Here is a 25,973-nt window from a genome sequence, read left to right as displayed (position 1 = left end):
GGGTCTCAGCTAGGTACCCCCCCCCCCCCCCCCCCCCCCATCTTTGGGAGAGGGGATAAAAAAAAAAATATATAAAGTTTAGGGTGACTTAATATTGCTTTTGATACACATGGAGCAGTCATCCAACTTTCCTGATGTTGATTGGCAATTCTGCGACCTATATGACATCAAGTATTGCACCCCCACAAGTGATGTCACCCCCAACTACCAATACTTTAGCCAAGGGCACCTCAAGGTCTTTCCTATTTCCAGAGGAACGTCAGAGCAAGAAGTCACAAATATGACACAAAGTGCATATGAGTAACTCCAGCTAATCACGCCTTCCAGCCCGTGGACGATTGCATTCTCCAGACCACAACTTGTAGAAACTTTACTGCCCCCCGGCCCCCCAGGGATCAGTAGAGACCCCGATATACCAATATCCACAATGATCAGAGTAAATGGCGACCATCGGGGACACAGCAGAATCTGCAGCTCGCGGATCTGCCCCGTAAGCCAATGATGGACAGGAGACGGCTGGGGACGCAGCTGCAGATTCCTAGGACCTGTCGGACCCCCGTGTAAAGCAGCGAGGCGCAGTCTTACCGGAGGAGCAGGATCTGATGTGACAGGCATGGACCCCCAATGCACAACGTGCAGACCCCAGACCCTCAGTATTCGTGGCACGTACCTTGCAGCCAGAAGAGGAGCTCCAGGATCCAGGAGAGGGAGGAGACGGACGAGCTGAGACCTGTGCGCTCCCCGATCTGCAGAGAGAAGGAGATGAGCGGTCAGGGGCAGCTGCACAGAACTCGCACGCTCTTCACATGACACGCTATAAATATGGAGACCCCAATATAGCACTGGCCAACATGACGCCCCGGTGATGCCGCATACATCCCCCTCCTTACAGCAAATGACTCATGAAAACCCCCACAGGGAGTGGTCCGGAGCCCGGCACCGAGGGGGCGACACGCAATTGGGATCCTAAATTGCATGGACCCTTCCCAGACGGCGACAGCTCACTGACATCTGAGGAACCAATTACCCCAGACGGCTTATTCATAAAGGCAGAGTAATGGCCCAAACCGGGAACCGGCCCGACCGGTGCGGAAACTTATGGAGACGCCGGAACCCAAATATCCCCCGGAATCATCCAAAAGGGCAGCTCTGGACAGAAAGGGTCTCTCCTGCTCACAGCCGCCTTTCTGACACAAATTTGCGCACCGTGTTGTCACAACCTGTCCTGCTCCACAGCCGAGGACTTCTCCCCACGTTAAAGGGGTTTCTATTCATTCACAAAAATTAGCCCTATAGAGGGGGAGGCTATAACAATAAGACATAAGCAGGCTGATGAGCAGGCCCAGCGGGTGCAGACAAGCAGTGATGCGGTGTGAGGTCCCTGAAATCTCGGCTCCTATTGGGGAGAACGGCCACTGAACGGTGCTCGGCGCTGTGGTGTCCCGACTCTGCTCAGTCCAGCCGGCATTATTGATTGTGACCTGGGAGGGTCTGCATGAAGCGCGCGTCCTAGCACATATCGTGCTCCAGGCCATAAAGGAGGCCGCGTACACATGGTCCCGGCCCAGTCACTCCTGGGCTCTCACAATGCCGAGAATGGGGTCAGGACAGAAGAACTCCAGTGATCTTGTGGACCCCACATCTGTCAGAGATATGAAAAGCCACAGGGAGCAAAAAAAAAAAAAAAAAACCACACACGCCGAACAATGCAATAATGTGGCATTCACACGGGGGGCTACAGACCCTCGAGTCTCTGCATCAGGGTCCTAGCAATCATTGAGTGATCATCCCTTTAAAGAAACCAGAAACCCCATTTAAAGAAAAAAAAAAAAAAAAAAAAGCCTACCTTAGGGCGGTGGCCTACTCTGTCAATTATCCAACCATCAGTTTAATGGGGAATTGGCTCCTTAAGAAGTTTATTCTTCTCTCCGTGCCAAAAAAAGTGAGGTCTACTCTGTTATTATCCCTCAAAACAGCCAAACCTAAAAATCAGTGCTGCAGTGTAAAGCATGGAGACAAAAGGGCAGCTGCTTGTGAGGAGAGAACAGCAACATTAACCCCTGGAGCTTTTTTCGGGTTTTGCATTTTCGTTTTTCGCTCCCCTTCTTCCCAGAGCCATAACTTAATTTTCCGTCACTATGGCCATGTGAGGGCTTGATTTTTGCGGGACGAGTTGTTCTTTTGAACCACACCATTGGTTTTACCATTTTGTGTACTAGAAAAAAAACGGGGGAAAAAATTCCAAGTGCGGTGAACTTGCAAAAAAAAAAAAAAAAAGCGCCATTTTCCGATACCCGCTGAGGGCTTTTTTTTGCTGACGTTTTTAATGATACCACTTTTGTGAAGATACAATCTATTGATCGCCAATTATTACATTTTAATGCAATGTCATGGCGACCAAAAAACATTATGGCGTTTTATTTATTGCTACCCCGTTTAGCGATCAGGTTAATCTTTGATAAATCAGGCGATTCTGAACGCGGTGGTACCTAATAGGTGTTTGTTTTTTTATGGTTTTATTTTGAATGGGGCGAAAGGGAGGTGATTTGAACTTTTATAATTTTTTTTTTTTTAATATTTTTAAACACTTTTAATTTTGGCATGCTTCAATAGTCTCCATGGGAGGCTAGAAGCTGCCAGAACCCGATCGGCTCTGCTACACAGAGGCAATGATCAGATCGCCTCTATGTAATAGAATTACTGACTTGCCATGAGCGCCGACCACCGGGAGGTCTCCATGAGACCTCAGGTTGTCATGCCGACACACCGATAACCCGCGATCACGTGACGCAGGTCACTGGTATGCGCATTTCCAGCCTGATGGCCAGAAGCACTTATGAGAGTTTGACAGCGGCATTTAACTAGTTAATAGCCACGGGTGGATTGCAATTCCACCCGTGGCTATTGCAAGCATGTCAGCTGATCAAAACCGCTGACATGTCCCAGAAAAGATGTGGGCTCACCGCCAGAGCCCGCATCAAAGGAAGGGCGTCCGACATCGGCATAATAATGCATCAGATGTTGGTAAGGGGTTAAGGCTGTGTGCACACGATTTTTTTTTTCATGCGTGGAATTTGCCAGCAAAGTCTGAGACTCCTGAAGTGCTGTGCACATGATCAGTATTTTCCCTTTCGGTATTTGCTGCATCAATGCTTTGTGCGTTTTTGACCCATTGAATGCACATGCAAAAAAAAACGCAGCAGAGTTTTCCACAGCGTTTTTTGCTGCCAAGAGATGTAGAAACCTTGCAGAAATTATGCACATAGCCTAAACCATCTCAGATTCTTGGTATAAGGAAGCTTTTTAATATTGGAGAAATCGGCTTTTCTCCACTACTTCACTCTGAAACTGTGAAATCCGTCTCAAGACACAGACGGTCCCGCTCACAGAGATCAGATTGCAGCTGCCTACTGAGGTCCATTAATGGGAGAGGGAAGGCAGGAGCACAGTGATAACAGGTAAAGGAAGAGCAATTGTGCTGCAGCTCTTAGGTAAGAGTTTCTCACGCCAGAGCTGGATTCACAGCTACACTGCTCAGTAAAGCTGGAAAATATGCTCCATGCTGCATTCACATGTGCTACATGGAGACAGGGGAGGAGCAGGAATTAGTCAGGTCTGTAGTGGAGACAGCACAGAAGCTAGTCAACACATTATGCATAGTTCTGCATACACAAAACAGTATATAAAAAAAAAAAAAAAAAAATGTATGCAGCTTTTCAAATGCACTAAAGCAAAAAGAAATAACGTGTTTGTGCATCTTCATCATCCTGGCAGAGATTTAGGAAATACCCATCATATGTGAAGTTACAGAAGGTCTGGGAGAAAGGAGGAACATCACATGTAATGTGGGTGCAGCGCCCACGACACACAGAGAAGTCGACTCCACACAAAGCAATTTTACACTCCCAATGGCTGCGGGGTAAAACAATGCGACTCAATGAGTGACATGGCACTGTATACAGGGGATCAGAAGAACGAAAGGAAAGTCACATGGCTCGGTACTTACTCCATGTTTTAGGACGGTGCCAGCAGACTTCTACCGACCACCTTTCTAGGTCCACCCTATAAAGACGGATGGTTGCCAATGCTACTGTCTGTAAGACAGCACCAGGGGGCTACAAGGATCCATTGCTCTGCTGAGTATATAAAGCCTTAGGCCATGTTCACACACGTCAGAAAATCCTATAAGCCTGCGTCGTAAATTGAGCGACGCTCCGTATTTGCCATCCGCCTCCATGCTGCAGATAGTCACCACTTCACATGTAGAAGAACCTGAGGAATAAGCGAGGATCACTGGAGACTTCACCGAAAATCAATCCACTGCCAGAGATTTTACCGCCGATCTTCACCATGACACTTCTGCATTTGCTGCGGCTTTTTCGTCAGCGCGATTTCCACCGCAGAGGGAGAAATCTGCAATCGACAGGACGCAAACGTTTTATGAAGTCACACCAATAAGTCAATTTTTGCAGCGGATGGTAACAAGTCGCATCTCCTGTCCAGATCCATGTTGTGATGGTGCAGCCATTAGAGCCGCGGTCACGGAGCCTCGTGGCACATTCCCTGGCGGTGGGCACAATACCGGGGGGGGCATCTGCAATAAAGAAGATTTCCAAGGCTGGAGCTCTTCTTTCAGCCCTTCCCATGTTACGTCCGTGCGGACAGTGTGCGCTCATAGAAACAGGTGGTATTCTTAGCCGTCAGATTGACTAAGCGTTCGGGGTCCTATTTAGCAGTCCAGCTGTTCAGTGCAAGTCACGGACACCCAAAATAAGAACGCGCGCCTCCGCCTCATTACCGTACGCCCCCTGCAACCAACACCAGCAGATCAATTACAATCCCGGGATCACAAACCGCACATTTACCCCTTCCCTTGCCCACCAGGGCCCGCTCCGGGCACACGGAGTTTATTCACAATGCCAAGCTACATGTGAACGCACCCTTACTGTAAGAACAACAACATGAGCAAAAGCTCCAAAGACGTGACAAACCAGATCCACAAATTGATGTAAAAATATATAAATTTATTGGCATATATAATAATTATAGTTTAATACATATAAGGACATAGCAAAAAAGAGAGGAGGGGGACAGAGATGTTGTCACATCCAAAACCACATGGGTAAAGAAAGGGGGCTGGAATGGGATAGCCCAACTGGCAGGTACAATTGTAATGTGCTCATATACAGAGTAGGTAACATACGAGTCCACAGGGAAATGCAGTAATCACTACACTAAACACTTAGGTTCCCAAGCGGTCACCGAGAAACGTCATGGCGATAGCCAAGTAAATACAGTATACAATATACCTGAGGACAATTGCCAGCGGCCACCAACATCCAGACACCCACCCCGACGCGCGTTTGAGGGTCAGTCCATCAGGGGACGCCAGAATTTACATAAGACACGCCCATTGGGCGTGACTTGTGTCCAGGAAATTCCAGCGGAAAAAGCATTGTTCTATTGAACGCAAACGCATTAGCATGCGTTTTTGTATGCGTTTGCGGACAATAAGCTGCGCACAAAGACGCAAATGTGAAACTAGCGCTAAAGGCACATTATAGGATGCATTGCGGCGGGTGAAGCATAAAGAGACACAGCGCTCGTACGGAGAAGTGCATAAACTGAGAGAATCTGGAAGGAAAATCCATTACATTAACAGTGGGGACGCGCTGTAATCCAGCCTGGTCGGCCCCAGCATCTGGTAAGTCTGTAGGTTCCCTACGGGGACAAGAAACCAACTGATGCGGGAGAGAGGTACCGCCTTTTTATCGGTAGGTTTCCTGTCCCTGTGGGGCGGATCCCCTCTCTCCGTGGTGCCGTCATTGGGGGGGGAGGAGAAAAAGGAGATTATATATCTCTATCTCTCTATCTCTAATATATAGATATATCTATCTTTGAGAACTTGCAGGGGGGGTCCTGAATCCAGACCCTTTATGAACAATGTGACTGACAAATCAGGAATGCCTTTAAGGTTGGCAAGCGATGCAGACGCTGCCACTTGTGATCTGGGTGTGGCCACTCATTGATCGGGTCACAGTCGTACACAGCCTTCCATGTAAGTGCGTGGTCGGAGGACGAGGGCTCTTCTAGGCGGTCCGTGGCAGTTTCTGGATGGACTCGAGCTTTAGGTCAGACGCACACGTTCAGTAAAGATGGACGGCTACTGGGCACAGGGCCCGGTGACCGGAGGTCAAGGGGAATCAGCCACGTGCAATCTTTACACCGTTGCGTTTTTTTCCCCAGATCTTTGACAGCGACCGACTCCCCCTATAGAACAAGTGCACAAGGGACCAAACGTGCAGTTATATGGGGAGGTCGGGGGCACTGGGAGACGTGGGGGGGCTCACGAGGCCAAGAAGTGAAAAAGCGAAAGTTTGTGAACCGTCGTTTCCAACCATTGTCCAAAGACGCTAGAGCCTCGGCGAAGTCATCGATAATGGCAGCACACAGCCGTGCAGACGGAGGAATGGCAGCCGACATGGTGCACGCCGGACGGAGAAGGAGGGATTGTATTAAAGGGGTCGTTGGTTTAAAAACGGGCCCTTGGAGGTCTTGGAAGGCGCATGGGTGGGTGGCCCACACATACCCACCTGCATGACCCCAACTACTCCTCTATTGCTACTGGTGTTCTATCAATCACCTACCTATTGCTGTGTGACCACTGCAGCCAAACAGCCACAGACTGGACAGGACCGCTGCATCCATTCTCAGCCAGAAGACAGATGGAACATGGCGGCTGTTTGACTCGTGGTCACCAGATGCCCCCAATGGAAGAATAAGCCATATGACCGATGTAGGACAGAGCAGTGCAGAGGAACAGGGAAAGTCCTGTAAGAGTAGAGGAGATTTTTTTTAAAAAGAACTAAAGACCACCATGGGGCTACACACCGAAGTCTCCAAGACCGTCCGCCATATTGGTTCCGGTCGGCTTTTTTTTTTTTGAACAGCCACATGGACCAGGCACCAGGACCAGGCAGCCCCAACCAATAGGAGGCTAAGAGGGTCGTAAGTTTAAAGGCAAACTCCAGAACCTTCCTTAGGACACGTTTAGTAGTGGTGTGGTACTCTGAAGGAGCAGAGCAGCAGTGTAAAGCATGAAACAAGATGAGGCAGCAACCAGCATCTGTCGGTACAAAGAGGGGCTACAGACCAACTCCAAGGACCAGAAGCACAATAGCACCGAGGCGTAACAAAGCATCGGTTCATAGCCGGGATCTGGAGGACATCGTCCCTCAGATCTCCGCTATCGAAAGGTCAGCAAGAAGATGGGACACAATAAGGAATGCAAATGTGGCGCTCAGTAAAGCCCCCACAGCCGCAACAGAACAGAGCCCCCCATTCATCGGCTCCCATGCACAGACTCCGCATATGGACAGAGATCAAAGTCCCCGAGGTGCAGATTTCAGGCCCCGAGCTGAACCTGCTGGCATTACACACCGCGGACCCCCACACAGAGGTGGACAATGGTGGTGGAGGGGACATACCACTGACTTGTGACGACCCATCAGTCCTTCATCCAATAACCAGGCCCGTGGCGGTGCAATGAGGTGCAGTGTGCTCCTCTTCCTGCGCGGTGTCACACGCCGCCGTGACCAAGTGTGGAGCCGAGGCGCCTGATAACAGCGATCAGACGTCTGTCCTGTATTGTACGACGCAGAATCTTACCATACAGCAGGGGAACAGCCAGCGAAGAGTTAACGGGACATTGGTGCAAAATGGGACGTCACCCGGGTCCCTGATGGAACGCCATTGTCCTTCAATGCAATGGCCGGGAAACACGACTCCTCGCTCTGATGGCCGCTGTCACGAATATCATGACAGATAAAAAGATGCTCAGAGCAATCACAGGGAAAAAAAATAGTAATAATCTAGCAAAGAGGCATTCACGTCTGAGTCTTCACCTCTCAACTGAGGAAGAAAATAAGAGATTCAATAAGGTCAAGTAAACGCAAGTCTAAGCCCCTTACATCCATGTAATCCTTAAAGACGGCGATCAGCTGCCCGGGGTACGGCACAGATCAGCCCCAGAGAGGACACTGCACGACGTGCAGCACCATATACAGATACAGTCTCAGAGGGGACCCTGCATGATATACAGAACCATATACAGATACAGCCCCAGAGGGGACACTGCATGATATACAGAACCATATACAGATACAGCCCCAGAGGGGACACTGCATGATCTATAGATACAGAACCACATACAGATACAGTCCCAGAGGGGACACTGCATGACGTACAGGTACAGAACCATATACAGATACAGCCCCAGAGGGGACACTGCCTGATATACAGAACCATATACAGATACATCCCCAGAGGGGACACCTCACGATCAACAGGTACAGCACCATATACAGATACAGTCCCAGAGGGGACACTGCACGACATACAGATACCAAACCATATACAGATACAGCCCCAGAGGGGACCCTGCATGATATACAGATCCAGAACCATATACAGATACAGCCCCAGAGGGGACACTGCATGATATACAGATACAGAACCATATACAGATACAGCCCCAGAGGGGACACTGCATGATATACAGATACAGAACCATATACAGATACAGCCCCAGAGGGGACACTGCACGATATACAGATACCGAACCATATACAGATACAGCCCCAGAGGGGACCCTGCATGATCTACAGATCCAGAACCATATACAGATACAGCCCCAGAGGGGACACCTCACGATCAACAGGTACAGCACCATATACAGATACAGTCCCAGAGGGGACACTGCACGACATACAGATACCGAACCATATACAGATACAGCCCCAGAGGGGACCCTGCATGATATACAGATCCAGAACCATATACAGATACAGCCCCAGAGGGGACACTGCATGATATACAGATACAGAACCATATACAGATACAGCCCCAGAGGGGACACTGCACGATATACAGATCCAGAACCATATACAGATACAGCCCCAGAGGGGACACTGCATGATATACAGATACCGAACCATATACAGATACAGCCCCAGAGGGGACACTGCATGATATACAAATACAGAACCATATACAGATACAGCCCCAGAGGGGACACTGCATGATATACAGATCCAGAACCATATACAGATACAGCCCCAGAGGGGACACTGCACAATATACAGATACCGAACCATATACAGATACAGCCCCAGAGGGGACACTGCACGACGTACAGATTCGGAACCATATACAGATACAGCCCCAGAGGGGACACTGCATGATCTACAGATCCAGAACCATATACAGATACAGCCCCAGAGGGGACACTGCATGATCTACAGATCCAGAACCATATACAGATACAGCCCCAGAGGGGACACTGCATGATATACAGATACCGAACCATATACAGATACAGCCCCAGAGGGGACACTGCATGATATACAGAACCATATACAGATACAGCCCCAGAGGGGACACTGCATGATATACAGATCCAGAACCATATACAGATACAGCCCCAGAGGGGACACTGCACAATATAGACACCGAACCATATACAGATACAGCCCCAGAGGGGACACTGCACGACGTACAGATTCAGAACCATATACAGATACAGCCCCAGAGGGGACACCATGATCTACAGATCCAGAACCATATACAGATACAGCCCCAGAGGGGACACTGCATGATCTACAGATCCAGAACCATATACAGATACAGCCCCAGAGGGGACACTGCACGACATACAGATACCGAACCATATACAGATACAGCCCCAGAGGGGACACTGCACGACATACAGATACAGCCCCAGAGGGGACACTGCACGACATACAGATACAGCCCCAGAGGGGACACTGCATGATATACAGGTACCAGCACCATATACAGATACAGCCCCAGAGGGGACACTGCACGACGTACAGATACCGAACCATATACAGATACAGCCCCAGAGGGGACACTGCATGATCTACAGATACAGCACAATGTACAATACACATGTACAGAATGCAGCCCAAGAGAGGACACAGCATGATCTACAGATACAGCACTCTGCACCATATACAGATACAGCCCCAGAGAGCACACATCAACCCCAGTAAAAGAATTTCAAGGAGTGCAGATCCAGCACAGTTCAGCAACAGTGACAACATTGTATGGCGCACAGATACAGCACCATTTTTGGCATAAGGCCCAGTGTATGGCACAGATCAGCACTAGTGATTACACAGATACAGGACATAGAAAACCACACCATGTACAACATACAATCCAGTGTACAGCAGAGATCAGCTGTAGTGATAACACAAGCATGCTTCTCCGGGTGTGTACATGATATTAATGGGTAGGAGGGCATAAGCCGCAGCACTAGAGGAACCTTATTTATGGTGGTAGTTAAGGATGGGGCTGGTGGGAGTGCAATATGCCCAATGCTCAAAAATAAAAGTATAATTCATAGTGGCCTATGGGTCTGTGCAGCCATGCAGACTTATGCTAGCCTATCCTGTGTTACCTATTCCTTGCTCGTTGGAATAGGTAACAACGAGAGGATTCAAAAAGATAAACTGGAGCAGTGGGCAGCAACTAACAGAATGGCTTTTAACAGGGAAAAATGCAAAGTACTACATCTGGGCAATAAAAATGGAAAAAGCATATACAGAATGGGAGGAATAGGCCTAAGCAACAGCACATGTGAAAAAGACTTGGGTATACTAATAGATCACAGACTGAATATGAGTCAACAGTGTGATGCAGCAGCAAAAAAGGCAAATGCAATTCTAGGATGTATTAACAGAAGCATACAGTCTAGATCACATGAAGTCATTATTTCCCTCTACTCCTCTTTGGTCAGACCTCATCTGGAATATTGTGTCCAGTTTTGGGCGCCACATTTTATAAAAGACATCAACAAACTGGAGCAAGTTCAGAAAAGAGCGACCAGAATGGTGACCGGTCTGCAAACCCTGTCTTATGAGGAAAGGTTGCAGGATTTGGGAATGTTTAGTTTGCAGAAGAGAAGACTGAGAAGAGACTTAATAGCTGTCTACAAATATCTAAAGGGCTGTCACATTGTAGAAGTATCAACTTTATTCTCATTTGTACAAGAAAAGACTAGAAGCAATGGGATGAAGCTGAATGGGAGGAGACACAGATTAGATATTAGAAAAAACTGACAGTTGGTGAGTTCTCCTTCAATGGAAGTCTTCAAACAGAGGCTGGACAGACATTTGTCTGGGATGATTTAGCGAATCCTGCTTTGAGCAGGGGGTTGGACCAGATGGCCCAGGAGGTCCCTTCCAACTCTACGATTCTCAAAACACAAACTGATGCAATTCCATTTAATTCTCCCACCCTGAAGTCACTCCCTGCCCGAGCGCTGGTATTTCGTAAGGATGGGTGCTGACACACACGCTCCAGCTTGGAGCCGCTCACCTTTGCCCCGCTGTTCTTGCTTGGAATATACAAATTATTCCCAAGCAGAAGAAATGCCTCCGGCCGTGGGATCTCTGTGGTGCGGCTGGCACAGGAACTGCCCGGACGGGTTTATAAAGGACATTGAGGCAGCGGCAAGGGCCTTCCTTATCCTCACAGGGCACACGCCGGGAATTACCGCGCATACCCTTCCTACAGAAACGGCCGGTCCGTCCCCAGCACCAAAAACCACCACGACCTGAACACAAGCTGCCAGACCCCCCCCCCCCCCCTTGGTATTAAATTGCAAAAAAAAAAAAAAAATTTTCCTGGCTCGTGCCAAAAAGGATCTACTGTCAGAAGCCGTCCCTGCGGGAGCTGCAACCGCCCCAAAATATAGCCAGAAAAATTGTGCAGAGGAGTCAGCAGCAAGACACTCAGCAGACGAAGGGTTAATAGATTTTATTGGGGGGGGGGTTTGGTTTCAGTGTGGGATTTTAGGGAGCGTTTTGGGAGTCACAGCAGCAGCTGTACTCACCCCTCCCTATAAAACACTCACTTTAGGAAGCTAAATAGGTCATTACTGCAGAGGCACCGACGTCCCGGCTCCAGAGAGCCAGCCACTGAGCGAGCGCTGGTGCCCGATTCCCCCCCCCCCCCCGCAGGCAGCCCCAGCGCCGTGTGCAACAGGGTCCGAGCAGCGATGGATATCCCTTTAAATGCAAAAGCCCCCCTCCATGCAACATGTCAGGGTTGTAATGGAGAATCGTACCTGGAGTGTGGCTGAGGGTGGACGCCGTCTCGGGAGCCTCGGCTCTTGCTGCTGAGCGAGTAGGCTGGAAAGCTCAGTCTGGGCTGGCAGAGCGCGGCAGCGGCGCCGTGTGAGGGAGCTGGATCCATGCACGGAGTCAATCAATCGACGTAACACAGGAATATGCCAGCGAGCGGCCGCAGACCGCATAATGCAGCAGGAGCCCCCTTGGAGCCGGTTCAGCCACCGCAGGGCTCCAGTGGACAGAACGAGCTTTGTTCTGGGGGAAGAAGGGAAATAAAAAGGAAATGGAGGGGGGGGGGGGGGGACGCAGAGGGAGCGATGGCCCCGGCCAGGATCACTATACACAGCCCAGGAGGGAGATACGACGCCAGATGTACGTATACTGCGCCTTACCCCGGCTGTGGCCCTAAACCGGAGCCCAGCCCAGATGGGGGATCCGCTAGGTCAATAGGGGCCAATGGACGCAACAACTTCTCACAAGTTACCTTCTTTCTGGAGTCCCTTTAAGGGTGTGTAATGCACCCACCACAGTGATCAGTCGCTATATGCAGGGTCCTAAAATCTTATTTATATCGGTCCCAATAGTGCATGTCCAGGAAAACAACAACTGAGCATCTTACATGTCAACATGCTCCATCCTTTACCAAAAAGATAAGTGGCTGCTGCAGGCGTATAACAGCCAGAGCACAACTAATAACACAGGAGTCTATAGATGTACAGGAGGAGGAGGTGAGCTGTGACAATGACAACACAGGATCCACCATTCACAATAGGTGATGTCACAGCTCACCTCTTTCTCCTCCTCTACAATGACCGACAACACCTTTATATACAGCCGGTAACAGGATCCACCATTCACACCAGGTGATGTCACAGCTCAGCTCCTCCTGTACATTTACCTAAAAACAGGTCACTTCATTAAAAGGGGAGGGGGTGTTGATAACATTTCTCAGCACTTAGCCTTTAGTAAATATTGGCGCCTTGTTGGCAATGATCCTGTCCTCTGTTATTCTTGTGTAACGCTAATAAATCCTTCTCTCCGGTGAGTCAGAGGCCGATCAGTGCGGCTATCACAGCCGTATTCCCCGTAACAAGTTCTACTCCAACTTATCACAAGTGCCGGGTGCGATTGGGACTCGAGCAACGTTGGCCGCTACAGTCACCGACTAATGACTTCTGAGGCCATTCTTTAGAATTGATGCCCCTCAGTGCTTCCTGTGCCCCCCCAGCAGTGGTTCTTGTTCCTCCCCCCAGTGGTTCTTCCACACCCCCACAGTGGTCTTTGTGCCCCCCAGCAGTGGTTCTTGTCCCCCCCCCACAGTACTCTGCGATCTTTGGCCATGTGACCCATGTAGAGACCTCCGCCCTCCCCTACTAGTCAGAGTGGCTCTATTACGTGGATGGCCATTCACAGGGTGACCACATCTTTCAGTTTTTGGGTTTTTTTTTTGTGGGGGGGGGGGGGGGGGGCTGGCTGAAAGCAAAAAAGCCTCATCTGCATATAGCCCTTACACGCAGCCTAGAGAGTGGCCGCTGGACCTCTTACTGACATCTCGATGATTAGGCCGCCATGATACACGTGACGCTGCAGCTACATCCTCAGCAGTGGAGGCCGTGGGCAGGAGGTGGCCCACTGGGCTCTGGTCCAGCAGCCACAGACCAACGTCCTGCAATGCTTTTTGCCCAGATCCCTCGGCAGCACATCCATCCATGTCATCAGGATGTGCTGCCAACAACAAAGCATTGTACGTAAAAAACCCTCCCGAGTGATAAAACCTTGTAGATTGAATTACACAAGCGGCAAAACAGGTGGATTGTCCACAGCCGCTCGCTGGCCGACCTCTCCGCTACCTTCACTCCATCTTCCACTTTGTGTTTTAAAGGAGCTGTCACAAGTGTGAGGACAAAAAAAAAAAAAAAGGTAGGAAAGTAAACAAGTAACATCCACCTATTCATTCCTCGCAGCACCGGCTTCACATCAATCATTCACACGACCACCAGTCAGTCACAGCGATGCGTGTGGCTGGTGACCGATGATGCCGGAGAGTGGACACGTGAACGCTGGACGTGAGGTCATCACTGCGGCACAGCAGATCCAAAACATGCGCTGTCATGCTGCGTTTTGGCACCCGTTCTTTGGTCCCGTTGAGGCTCATGTCAGAACCTCCTACAAAACAGGATTTGGGCACACGGGCCCACAGGCTACAACAGGGACCACCGAATGAACGTGTGCTCTGTCACGCTTCATTTTCAGGGAGATCAGCCTCCTGGAGACCTAATAGACTGCAACCTATTTGCACAGTAAACCTATATACCCCCCTGTTATGATTGAGTCACCGTAGGAGGCAAAAACAGAAATGCTAGCTAACTCCTGAAAACCAGAGAAGTTGGCAACTATCAGATTGCAGACCCCTGAACCTATCAACACAACTAGCAGTAACCGTGGGGGGTTCGTACGATGACCTAGACCCCTCGATCACAGCCGGAGAGATACATAGGCCTAAAGAAGGAAAGGGGAAATCTAACTGCCCCAGAGCAGACCCCAAAGCAATAGGCACCCCCCACATATAATGACGGTGAAGCAAGATGAAAACACTTACACAGACAGAAAGACAGGCTGAGCAAAGACGGGGCCCCAAAACTACCTAGATAGGAACGGATAGGAAAGCTGCTGTCTGCAATCTGCCAAAACCCTATCAGAGACAAAAGCCAACAAGCTGATATAAAAATGGCCCTGAAGCAACTAAGCTTCAAAAACTAAATCAGCACTCAGGAACTTTCAGAAGACAGAGCTCAAGGAACACTGCACACTCCAGCAGGGAGTGGCAGAATCCAAAAAGCAAGAAAAACAAAAACAAATCTTAGATGCAAAAAGGCAAAACAGAAAACTTAGCTTTAGGAGAGCAGGAATCAGACTGGTGTCCAAGAGTCCACAGAGAAATCACCCGCAGGGCAGAAAGGGCGTAGGCTGCCTTAAATCCAGTCAGTGACTCCACTCAGCCAATTGTCTTCATTAGTCCCAGGTGCCTGATAATCAGGCTCACTACCTTCCTTCACTAGAATAGGGAGTTCACCAGACCTCAGTGACGGAGGGGAAAATGAACTCAACAGTACCTCCCCCTTGAGGAGGGGTCAACCCTCAACAACGCTACCAGGGCGATCAGGGTGAGCCCGATGAAAGGCACGCACCAATCTTTTGGCATGAATATCAGAGGCAGAGACCCAGGAATTATCCTCCTGACCATAACCCTTCCACTTAACCAAATACTGGAGTCTCCGTCTAACCAGACGGGAATCCAGAATTTTCTCTACCTCATATTCCAAGTTACCTTCAACCAATACAGGGTCCGGAGGTGCCACCTCAGGCACAACTGGCTCAACAAACCTCTTCAACAAGGACTTATGGAACACATTATGGATCTTAAATGTGACAGGAAGAGCCAAACGAAAAGAGACCGGATTAATAATCTCCAAAATCTTGTAAGGTCCAATAAATCTAGGCTTAAACTTAGGAGAAGCCACCTTCATAGCAATATTTTTTGATGATAACCACACCATATCACCAATCTTAAACTGGGGACCAATGGTCCTATGTCGATTGGAAAACCGCTGGGCCTTTTCCTGAGAGAGAGATAACTTATCCACCACTTGGTCCCAGATCTGGTGCATTCTCTCCACCACAGTGTCAACACCTGGGCAGGCAGAAGGCTCCACCTGCCCTGAAGAAAATCGAGGGTGAAAACCAAAGTTACAAAAAAAAGGTGACATCAAAGTGGCAGAACTAGCTCTATTATTTAAAGCAAATTCGGCCACGGGCAAAAATGAAACCCAATCATCCTGATCAGCCGAAATAAAACATCTCAAATACGACTCCAAGGTCTGGTTTGTTCTCTCTGTCGGCCCATTGGTCTGAGGGTGAAAAGCAGAGGAGAAGGACAACTGAATTCCCAACTTGGAACAGAACGTCCTCCAAAATTTAGACACAAATTGAACTCCTCTGTCAGATACAATGTTCTCAGGAATCCCGTGCAAGCGAACCACCTGTTGCAAAAACAGAGGCACCAACTCAGAAGAAGATGGCAACTTAGGGAGTGGTACAAGATGAACCATCTTAGAGAACCTATCACAAATCACCCAAATAACAGTCATTCTTTGAGAGACCGGCATATCAGAGATGAAATCCATTGAAATATGGGTCCATGGCCTCCTGGGGACCGGCAAAGGCATCAACAACCCACTAGAGCGAGAACAAGATTTAGACCGGGAGCAAGTCCCACAGGACTGCACAAAATTCCTGACATCATGAGACAAGGTGGGCCACCAAAAAGAGCGACTCACCAGATCTCTAGTACCAAAAATACCTGGATGACCAGCCAATGCAGAGCAATGAACTTCAGACATCACTCTCTTCCTCCACTGGTCAGGAACATACAACTTTCCACTGGGGCAACGCTCAGGTTTGTCCTCCTGGAACTCTTGCAGAGCAAGTCTCAAATCGGGCGAGATGGCAGAAAGAAATACCCCTTCGCCTAAGATGGTGGCAGGCTTGGTCACCACAGGAGAATCAGCAAAGAAACTCCTAGAGAGGGCGTCTGCCTTGACATTCTTAGTTCCAGGAAGGAAAGACCACAAAATCAAAACGTGTAAAAAACAAGGCCCACCTAGCCTGTCTAGGGTTCAAGCGCTTAGCCGACTCTAGGTAAATCAAATTTTTGTGGTCAGTGAGGACCACAACTTGATGCTTAGCTCCCTCCAACCAATGTCTCCACTCCTCAAATGCCCATTTCATGGCCAACAGTTCCCGATTCCCCACATCATAGTTACGTTCAGATGGAGAGAACTTACGGGAAAAGAAAGCACAGGGATTCATTTTAGATGTTACCGGATCCTTTTGGGACAACACCGCTCCTGCACCAATCTCAGAAGCATCCACCTCTACCTGGAACGGGAGTGAGACATCAGGTTACCGCAGAACCGGGGCGGAGGTAAATCTTCGCTTCAGCTCCTGAAAGGAAACAACCGCCTCCGGAGACCAATTCAACACATCCGCACCCTTCCTGGTCAGGTCAGTCAATGGTTTGGCAATACTAAAAAATTTTGCTATAAATTTCCGATAAAAATTAGCAAAACCCAAATACTTCTGGAGGGCCTTCAAAGAAGTGGGCTGAACCCAATCATAAATGGCCTGTACCTTGGCCGGGTCCATTTCAATAGTTGACGGAGACAAAATAAATCCCAAAAAAGAAATTCTCTGTACCCCAAAAAGGCATTTTGATCCTTTGACATACAGAGAATTCTCTCTCAAGATCCGGAACACAGTCCGAATATGTTCCACATGAGAATCCCAATCCTTGGAGAAGATCAAAATATCGTCCAGATAGATAATCAAAAATTTATCGACAAAGTCTCGGAAAATATCGTTCATGAAGCACTGGAAGACAGAAGGGGCATTAGTGAGCCCAAAAGGCATCACCAGGTACTCAAAATGTCCCTCCGGAGTATTAAACGCCGTCTTCCATTCATCCCCCTGCTTAATGCGGATAAGACTATACGCCCCCCTGAGGTCAAGCTTGGTAAACCAGCAAGCACCTCCGACTCTAGAGAATAGATCCGAAATCAGGGGTAACGGATACTGATATTTAATAGTAATTTTATTGAGGGCACGATAATCAATACAAGGCCTTAAAGAACCATCCTTCTTGGCCACAAAAAAAGCACCTAAGGGTGAAGAGGATGGTCTAATATGACCCTTCTCCAACGCCTCCTTAATATAGGATCGCATAGCCTCGTGCTCGGGTACAGATAAATTGAAGAGCCGACCCTTGGGAAATTTACACCCCGGGTTTAGTTCAATTGCACAGTCATAACTCCTATGAGGAGGCAAGGACGCAGACTCATTCTCACTAAATACATCATAGTAGTCCGCCAAATTGTCAGGAACCTCATGCGACTGAGGAGAGGTGGAAAAAAACGGAGCCTCACTAAAGGTACACCGGCAACCCCAACTCACCACAGACAGACTTCCAATCCAAAACTGGATTATGAATCTGCAACCAGGGAAACCCCAGAACAACGGCATCATGCAGACCATGCAACACCAAAAATCTGCAATTTCCTTGGTGGTCTGGGGCGACCCGCATGACCAACTGGGTACAAAACTGAGGTTTATTTTTAGTCAGAGGGGTAGCATCAATCCCCCTCAAAGGGATAGGCGTCTGCAGAGGTGTCAACGGAAATCCACAACGTTTAGCAAAATCCAAGTACATTAGGTTTAGCGCTGCTCCCGAATCCACAAAAGCCTTGGCGGAAAATGTGGACAGGAAACAGATCAGAGTAATCGCCAAAAGAAACTTAGGCTGAACCCCACCAACAGAAAACGTGTGTGCAAAGCGTTTCTCACGTTTAGGACAAACAGAAATAACATGTGAGGCATCTCCACAGAAAAAACACAGCTTATTACGCCTTCTGAATTCCTGACGTTGCGCCTTAGACAAAACTCTATCACATTGCATAGGTTCAGACATCTGTTCAACCGGTGGCAACACCTCGTGTAATCCTGCGTTCACGTAAACGCCGATCAACCTGAATGGCTAAAGACATAGAATCGTCCAGACCAGAGGGAACAGGAAATCCCACCATAGTATCTTTTACGGCTTCTGACAAACCCTTCCAAAAGAGAGCAGCCAAGGCACCATCATTCCAGGTAGTAAGGACCGCCCACTTTCGGAACTTTTCACAGTACAACTCTGCAGATTCTCGACCCTGGTTCAATGCTAACAGGGTCTTTTCAGCCTGATCAATAGCATTAGGTTCGTCGTACAGCAACCCCAAGGCTTGAAATAATGCGTTCACATTAGTCAGAATAGGATCATCTGGTTTCAAAGAAAACGCCCAATCCTGAGGATCGCCGCGCAGCAAAGAGAGGACAATTTTAACCTGCTGCGCGGGGCTCCCTGACGAGTTAGGCTTCAAAGCAAAAAATAATTTACAATTATTTTTGAAACTCAAATTTAGACCGATCCCCAAAAAATACATCAGGTGTGGGGATCCTTGGTTCAACAGCATGTGAACGAGCAAGATAGGCGGAAATTCCTCGCACTTCCACAGCGAGCTGCTCCACACGATCAGAAAATTGCTTTATCTCCATTGAGAGAAAAAAAAATTCCCCCTACGGCCTCAGAGATATAGAGGAAAAAATATACACACACACACACCTTTTTTTTTTTTTTTTTTTTTAAAACAATTCTTTCCTGCTATTGAGTACCCCAGGATCTGCGGTTTGGCGGGTGATTCTGTTATGATTGAGTCACCGTAGGAGGCAAAAACAGAAATGCTAGCCAAGTCCAGAAAACCAGAGAAGTTGGCAACTATCAGATTGCAGACCCCTGAACCTATCAACACAACTAGCAGTAGCCGTGGGGGGTTCCTACGATGACCTAGACCCCTCGATCACAGCTGGAGAGATACATAGGCCTAAAGAAGGAAAGGGGAAATCTAACTGCCCCAGAGCAGACCCCAAAGCAATAGGCAGCCCCCCACATATAATGTCGGTGAAGCAAGATGAAAACACTTACACAGACAGAAAGATAGACTGAGCAAAGACGGGGCCCAAAAACTACCTAGATAGGAACGGATAGGAAGGCTGCTGTCTGCAGTTTGCCAAAACCCTATCAGAGACAAAAGCCAACAAGCTGATATAAAGATGGCCCTGAAGCAACTAAGCTTCAAAAACTAAATCAGCACTCAGGTACCTTCAGAAGACAGAGCTCACGGAACACTGCACACTCCAGCAGGGAGTGGCAGAATCCAAAAAGCAAGAAAAACAAAAACAAATCTTAGATGCAAAAAGGCAAAACAGAAAACTTAGCTTTAGGAGAGCAGGAATCAGACTGGTGTCCAAGAGTCCACAGAGAAATCACCCGCAGGCCAGAAAGGGTGTAGGCTGCCTTAAATCCAGTCAGTGACTCCACTCAGCCAATCGTCTTCATCAGTCCCAGGTGCCTGATAATCAGGCTCACTACCTTCCTTCACTAGAATAGGGAGTTCACCAGGCCTCAGTGACGGAGGGGAAAATGAACTCACAACACCCCCCCCCACACACACACACACACACACACGTGCCCGTGAGAGTCACTAGTGAATGCAGAAGAAAAAAAACCTCTGAATGTCCCAAATATCTTACCGAGGAGGTATGTGCATTTACTGGTTTGCAGGTCACGCTGCAGAAAAATCCAGGAAGGAAGAAAAGGCACCAGGGGCCCCAAATAACAGCACCCCCGACTGCCAGGATGGTCTCGCGGTGTCACAGCCTCCTGCAAAGAGACCGGAGTCGTCGCAATTATCAGCAGAGGTCGGAGCCCCAACCATCCTGGATGGGAATATCCCTTTAAGACCTCCAAACACGTCATGTACTAGTAAGAGCCAAGCTGTCACTCACAGATAGACCGCGCTCAGCTCGCTCTTGGCAGGGAGGATGCATGGAAACTTCAACACGAGCCTCGCTGCCAGGTACAAAACCGAGCAAAGAAGAAGCCAAAGACTTCCAAAAGAACCGAGCTGCAGGAATCAAACACGTCCCGTCCATGTCGTCTTCTGTCCGCTGCATTTCAGGAGAGGAGGAACGCCGAGTTCGTCTGACCCCATAATGGAGGGGACGGAAGCAGCCGGCCACACGGACAAACCCATCAACTGCGGCAGATCCGCACCATGCAGAAAGAAATGCTGGAACCACAAGGGGTTTTATGGAGTGCAAATCTGAAGAAAACCTGCAACGTGTCTGCTCTGTGTGAACGCTGCTGAAGGATTCCCATACATTCCTGGCGATCCCACACGGACACTGATGGCCGGCCGCGTACTCAGTATACAGCCGCTATAAAAAGGAGATAAAAAAGCCATAAACCTGCACAAAACACACATTGTAAAGCCACATACTCCGCCGATAGCGCCGGGCGTACCTTCCACATAGCGACTCCTAAGGGCGAGCAGGAGCGGTCGCTGCATGGGACACGGTGCCACATCTGCAGCCATTACCCCACGATCAGTGCCACCACCATCCAAAAACAAAGGGTCTAAAGACCTGAAGAAACCCAAAGACAATAAATCACATGGTGGAAGAGCAGCGGCTCCAGATCTCTGCGCGGCTCCATCGGCCATATCTGCTCCACGTTCATTAGTAACGAGGACGCTCACATTAACAGCGGCCGACACGCCGAGCATCCCCGGCACATCCGGCCGACACGCCGAGCATCCCCGGCACATCCGGCCGACACGCCGAGCATCCCCGGCACATCCGGCCGACACGCCGAGCATCCCCGGCACATCCGGCCGACACGCCGGCAGCACATACAGAAGGCGGCAACTAGTGACCCCCCCCCAAGCAACACACGCGACACTGATTTCACCCGTGGCCGAGCGTGTGCCCCCCCCAACGTGGGACATGTTCACACCGGAAAGATAAGACGCGGCTGCACCACATGATGCAAGTTCTGTTGCAGGATTTCACCCCCGGCATCGCAACCTGCGCAATCCACAGCGTAAATGGAGACGCATCAGACATCAGCGCTGCAATTATCACTGTGCAGCTTCTCTGCGGCCCGAGAAAGTCTGCAAGTCTGAACAGGTCCATAACCCTCGCACCATCCGCACCCAACTGGTACAGTGGAGACTCCCACCAGCAGATTCAGACGGAAAATCAGCCCCGTGTGGGCACAGCGACCAAAGAGACCACCAGACACTCCGGGGGGTGAAAACCGACAACCCCAAATCACCTGGAGGAGGAGGATGGTGGGTCGCTCCTCACTGCACCCAGCAGGGAGAACAACCCCTGTAATATGCACCGCATCGTACCAGTCATCAGTGCAGCCACCCCAGAGCCATGACCGCCCATCCCCGCTCCCCACATCCACAGCCCCCCACAGCACCACTCCCCATATCCGTAACCCCCCCACCCCAACATCCCACTCCCCATATCCGTAACCCCCCCACCCCAACATCCCACTCCCCATATCCGTAACCCCCCCACCCCACTCCCCATATCCGTAACCCCCCCACCCCACTCCCCATATCCGTAACCCCCCCCACCCCAACATCCCACTCCCCCCACCCCAACATCCCACTCCCCATATCCGTAACCCCCCCACCCCAACATCCCACTCCCCATATCCGTATCCCCCCCACCCCACTCCCCATATCCGTAACCCCCCCCACCCCAACATCCCACTCCCCCCACCCCAACATCCCACTCCCCATATCCGTAACCCCCCCACCCCAACATCCCACTCCCCATATCCGTAACCCCCCCACCCCAACATCCCACTCCCCATATCCGTAACCCCCCCACCCCAACATCCCACTCCCCATATCCGTAACCCCCCCACCCCAACATCCCACTCCCCATATCCGTAACCCCCCCACCCCAACATCCCACTCCCCATATCCGTAACCCCCCCACCCCAACATCCCACTCCCCATATCCGTAACCCCCCCACCCCAACATCCCACTCCCCATATCCGTAACCCCCCCACCCCAACATCCCACTCCCCATATCCGTAACCCCCCCACCCCTCCGGACACTTCTCGGTCCCCCATGACAGGGGCAGTCCTCCCTTCGCAGTCTACGGCTGGTGACTGCTCACCTGCTGGGAGTTGTAGTGCTGCAGCAGCTCAGTACGGGGGTCTCAGCACACCCCCGCCGCCTCACCTGTGCCGGCCTGTGTGCTCCTGTGCCCGTCCTACACCTCCGTCCTGCCCGCGCACTATTACCACTACCGCCGCCGCCTCCTCCCCGGTAATTATACGCTCCGCCCGCCGCCTGGGCCGCGGCCTCCTCCTCCCGGCCTCCGTGCTGTCATGGCAACCCGTCTGCCCCCATAGCTCTGAGGGGAGACCCCACAATGGCGCGGCCTGCTCTGTAACATTATTATTAATCCCTTATGGATTTTGGGGAAAAAAACCTCTGACAATCACGACATAAAACGACAAATCACACAGCGTCAGATAGTAAAACAATTCATTTTGTAAACTCATTATTTGGACGCACCTCATTGCTGGATGTAAGAAAAAGGGGAAAAAAGCACAGGAACACTTTGGGACGCTGTGTTCACACACAGCGTTTTTTTAGCGGTATTTTTAGGGGATTTTCCAATAAAACCGCTAAACATAAGCTTCCCATTCATTTCTATGCATTTTGCACTTTTTCTGCATACTGATGCATTTTTTTACCGCGAAAAAACGCTTTGTGGTAAAAAACGCAGCATGCTCATTAATTTCACGGATGTTTCCGCGATTCAGGCTATTTCTATGCGACTTGAAAACGCACGGAAAAAAAACGCATAAAAACCGCGCGGAAAACGCACAGAATAAACCGCGCGGTTTCTGGGAAGGGAGTCAGGATTTTCAGCAGAAATGTTCTGCTACGTGTGCACTTAGCCTAAACGCACCGTATCGTGGAGAGGTTTCCACTTAAAAATCTCATCGTACTTTACCGCCAGAAACCATTGCAGTGTGAACACGGCCCGAGGTGCGGTCAGACGGCGATTCACCATCGCTTTCAATGACACTGAAACTCCTAAAACCCATAGAAAAGAGTGCGGGCGGCCGGCATCCTTCCCGCTGACCCCCATAAAACCCCTAGAAAAGAGTGCGGGTGGCCGGCATCCTTCCCGCTGACCCCCATAAAACCCCTAGAAAAGAGTGCGGGTGGCCGGCATCCTTCCCACTGACCCCCATAAAACCCCTAGAAAAGAGTGCGGGTGGCCGGCATCCTTCCCGCTGACCCCCATAAAACCCCTAGAAAAGAGTGCGGGTGGCCGGCATCCTTCCCGCTGACCCCCATAAAACCCCTAGAAAAGAGTGCGGGTGGCCGGCATCCTTCCCGCTGACCCCCATAAAACCCCTAGAAAAGAGTGCGGGTGGCCGGCATCCTTCCCACTGACCCCCATAAAACCCCTAGAAAAGAGTGCGGGTGGCCGGCATCCTTCCCACTGACCCCCATAAAACCCCTAGAAAAGAGTGCGGGTGGCCGGCATCCTTCCCGCTGACCCCCATAAAACCCCTAGAAAAGAGTGCGGGCGGCCGGCATCCTTCCCGCTGACCCCCATAAAACCCCTAGAAAAGAGTGCGGGCAGCCGGCATCCTTCCCGCTGACCCCCATAAAACCCCTAGAAAAGAGTGCGGGTGGCCAGCATCCTTCCCGCTGACCCCCATAAAACCCCTAGAAAAGAGTGCGGGCGGCCGGCATCCTTCCCGCTGACCCCCATAAAACCCCTAGAAAAGAGTGCGGGTGGCCGGCATCCTTCCCACTGACCCCCATAAAACCCCTAGAAAAGAGTGCGGGTGGCCGGCATCCTTCCCGCTGACCCCCATAAAACCCCTAGAAAAGAGTGCGGGTGGCCGGCATCCTTCCCGCTGACCCCCATAAAACCCCTAGAAAAGAGTGCGGGCAGCCGGCATCCTTCCCGCTGACCCCCATAAAACCCCTAGAAAAGAGTGCGGGCGGCCGGCATCCTTCCCGCTGACCCCCATAAAACCCCTAGAAAAGAGTGCGGGCGGCCGGCATCCTTCCCACTGACCCCCATAAAACCCCTAGAAAAGAGTACAGGTGGCCGGCATCCTTCCCGCTGACCCCCATAAAACCCCTAGAAAAGAGTGCGGGCGGCCGGCATCCTTCCCGCTGACCCCCATAAAACCCCTAGAAAAGAGTGCGGGCGGCCGGCATCCTTCCCGCTGACCCCCATAAAACCCCTAGAAAAGAGTGCGGGCGGCCGGCATCCTTCCCGCTGACCCCCATAAAACCCCTAGAAAAGAGTGCGGGCGGCCGGCATCCTTCCCGCTGACCCCCATAAAACCCCTAGAAAAGAGTACAGGTGGCCGGCATCCTTCCCACTGACCCCCATAAAACCCCTAGAAAAGAGTGCGGGCGGCCGGCATCCTTCCCGCTGACCCCCATAAAACCCCTAGAAAAGAGTGCGGGCGGCCGGCATCCTTCCCGCTGACCCCCATAAAACCCCTAGAAAAGAGTGCGGGTGGCCGGCATCCTTCCCCCTGACCCCCATAAAACCCCTAGAAAAGAGTACGGGTGGCCGGCATCCTTCCCGCTGACCCCCATAAAACCCCTAGAAAAGAGTGCGGGCGGCCGGCATCCTTCCCGCTGACCCCCATAAAACCCCTAGAAAAGAGTGCGGGCGGCCGGCATCCTTCCCACTGACCCCCATAAAACCCCTAGAAAAGAGTGCGGGCGGCCGGCATCCTTCCCACTGACCCCCATAAAACCCCTAGAAAAGAGTACGGGTGGCCGGCATCCTTCCCGCTGACCCCCATAAAACCCCTAGAAAAGACTGCGGGCGGCCGGCATCCTTCCCACTGACCCCCATAAAACCCCTAGAAAAGAGTGCGGGCGGCCGGCATCCTTCCCGCTGACCCCCATAAAACCCCTAGAAAAGAGTGCGGGCAGCCGGCATCCTTCCCGCTGACCCCCATAAAACCCCTAGAAAAGAGTGCGGGTGGCCGGCATCCTTCCCGCTGACCCCCATAAAACCCCTAGAAAAGAGTGCGGGCAGCCGGCATCCTTCCCGCTGACCCCCATAAAACCCCTAGAAAAGAGTGCGGGCAGCCGGCATCCTTCCCGCTGACCCCCATAAAACCCCTAGAAAAGAGTGCGGGCGGCCGGCATCCTTCCCACTGACCCCCATAAAACCCCTAGAAAAGAGTACAGGTGGCCGGCATCCTTCCCGCTGACCCCCATAAAACCCCTAGAAAAGAGTGCGGGCGGCCGGCATCCTTCCCGCTGACCCCCATAAAACCCCTAGAAAAGAGTGC

At 50.6% G+C, this 25,973-nt stretch overlaps 1 protein-coding gene across 4 annotated transcripts in view; it reads right to left on the bottom strand.

Moving 5' to 3' along the window:
• PACSIN3 (protein kinase C and casein kinase substrate in neurons 3) overlaps positions 1-22,990 on the bottom strand; it is a 37,790-nt gene extending 14,800 nt beyond the window's left edge. The window contains exons 1-2 of one of the 4 annotated variants that reach the window (XM_073541624.1): positions 22,858-22,990; positions 671-746 (exon numbers count right to left, since the gene is read on the bottom strand). The gene's annotated coding sequence lies outside the window, so the exon portion shown is untranslated. Of the gene's footprint in view, positions 1-670; positions 747-12,154; positions 12,306-22,792 lie in introns of those variants that run through there. The other 3 variants (XM_073541628.1, XM_073541626.1, XM_073541627.1) reach the window with 3 other exon arrangements.
• Positions 22,991-25,973: the final 2,983 nt, after the last annotated feature.

Source organism: Dendrobates tinctorius, unplaced genomic scaffold (assembly GCF_039654945.1).
Source record: "Dendrobates tinctorius isolate UK_male_01 unplaced genomic scaffold, ASM3965494v1 ptg000124l, whole genome shotgun sequence".
Lineage (NCBI taxonomy): Eukaryota > Metazoa > Chordata > Amphibia > Anura > Dendrobatidae > Dendrobates > Dendrobates tinctorius.
This window is presented reverse-complemented; position numbering and strand designations above follow the sequence as displayed.